The sequence below is a fragment of the Ixodes scapularis genome, unplaced genomic scaffold (genome assembly GCF_016920785.2).
Source record: "Ixodes scapularis isolate PalLabHiFi unplaced genomic scaffold, ASM1692078v2 PGA_scaffold1__304_contigs__length_218370807, whole genome shotgun sequence".
Classification (NCBI taxonomy): domain Eukaryota; kingdom Metazoa; phylum Arthropoda; class Arachnida; order Ixodida; family Ixodidae; genus Ixodes; species Ixodes scapularis.
In genome coordinates, this window is record NW_024609846.1 from 106,162,552 (window position 1) to 106,164,504 (window position 1,953).

The window sequence follows — 1,953 nt, forward strand, 5'->3', positions numbered from 1 at the left end:
GGTAGACGGTGGTGCCCTAAACGGCTTGTGCTGTCTCACGCGTAGAGTTCCAGTGTTTCGGGCACGTGCAGAAAGACTGAAGTTCCCTCAATGCATTGCGACAGCGGTGGCGCGTAGTCGAACTGGGTGGTGAGATCGGTCTATAGCATGAATTCCGTACACCTCACCCCGCTGGTGTTAAGGATGGTTCTGACCTAACATAGTCCGACACTGTTAATGCAAAGAAGGGATGAAAAATGTTCATATGGGGCACAAAGTTGCACCCTATTATTGGGTGCCAGCATTTACTAATTCAAAGTAAAATGCAAAGAGTGTCGCAGTTGTACTCTCACTAACAATGTCATGCAGCATTTGTGTCTGGCCATCATCTTACTCAACAACTGCAGCATCCGCACTGGGCACAAACTCCCAGTCGCAGCTTTGCATCTCGCTGAAGTGGGCGGCTGTGAGTATGGGCAAGGCTCGTGCTGAAGCCGCGAATTCCATCAGCACGCAGTTAAATTCCACTCGCGCTGTTCATTACAGCAGGGACCAGGGGCGGATTTAGAGGGGGGGGGGGCCGGATGTTCTGACCCCCCTCTTGATTTTTGCATGTGTAAAATTTAGGACGTGAAACGAGGGGGAGGGGGTTCCTAAACATATGGTACGCTGACCAACACCTCACCCCCCCTCAGGAAATTCCTGCATCTGCCCCTGGCAGGGACGCATGTATGGTGCAAATCAACACTTACCCAAAGCACAGAAGAGCATGCTGACATAAATTCCAATACTTTTTTATGATGTCCTGGGTACATACTACACATATACGCATGGCAGGATAGTCAATTGTTGCAGAAATGCCCAAGAAAGCACATACCACATTTGAGATAAGCAAATACAGGCCGAAAAAGAAGGAACGGAAGAATTAGCCCAGGGTATGCCTGGCACACGCTCGAGTTAAGGATGATTGTGACTGCATGTCGCTGCGTGTGCCCGGCTACTAAATGCTGGAATTGCATGTGACTCACCAACTGGAGGGCTCGCCTGAGGCACAGACTCCTGGTCGCAGTTTTGCACTTTGCTGGATTGTGCTGCTGTCTGCGTGGGCAAGGCTTGTGCTGAAATTGTAAACTTTGTCAGTATGCAGTTCAATGCTACTTGCATTAATTCATCACCTTGGACAAGCATATTCTCAATAATCTGTGAAGGAGGAAGTACGACACCTGTGAGAGCAGCAGTTGAATCCAGAGATGGAAGCGTCTGGATGCTGTCTTCCTCCTGCATTGGCTCCCCTGCTTAAAATAGGTAGCATTTTAATACCAAATCTAGCAACCAAGTGACTGCAAATTCACCATCTCTGACTGTGTCAACTTACCTTGGATGTTTCCCACTTCCCTTTCTCGTGGTGGTCTTCGAACTGGCTTTGGCAGCCTATGGCTAAACTTGGTGGGGACAGCGTCCGGTTTAAGTTTTTTGATGACATGGCTCTGCCAGATCCGAGGTTCAAACTGATCTCGTGTAAAATGGTCCTGTCGAGAATAAACAGCGCTAACTTGCAATTCATGGGACAGTGCACTGAGAACACTAAATAATTCGACTTTGTTTGGAGGTAGAGAGCGTCACACTGTTAGTACAGAAGAGTGATCGCCGCTTTTTTCTCGATCGGAATCAAAAATTCGTCATCAAAACCGCTAGTGCGGTGGGAAGGGTATATTTGGGACGCTAACCTAAGCGGTAAAATTTGGTGCAACACAACACTCCATGGAAGTAAAATACGTAGAGACACTGATGCTCTGTTCGCGCCAACAGTGCCGCGCATTGTACGCCCGATGTATCCCCGCGCGCGGACAGTATGAGCTGGAACACCCGATCCAACCTTTTTCTGCGACTCCCACAAGCTCCATTATTCCTCAACTTCGCTTTCTATTCCTAATTTGGGTCACAGCTCTCTCAAAAACAGGTGGTAAGCCAAAG

At 48.5% G+C, this 1,953-nt stretch overlaps 1 long non-coding RNA gene across 1 annotated transcript; it reads right to left on the minus strand.

Annotated features, from left to right (window-relative positions):
- Positions 1-869: 869 nt before the first annotated feature.
- LOC115333075 lies at positions 870-1,536 on the minus strand. The gene is made up of 3 exons (XR_006077788.1): positions 1,355-1,536; positions 1,203-1,271; positions 870-1,097 (listed from the first exon to the last, which is right to left on the minus strand). It is a non-coding gene; the product is annotated as an uncharacterized LOC115333075 (long non-coding RNA).
- Positions 1,537-1,953: the final 417 nt, after the last annotated feature.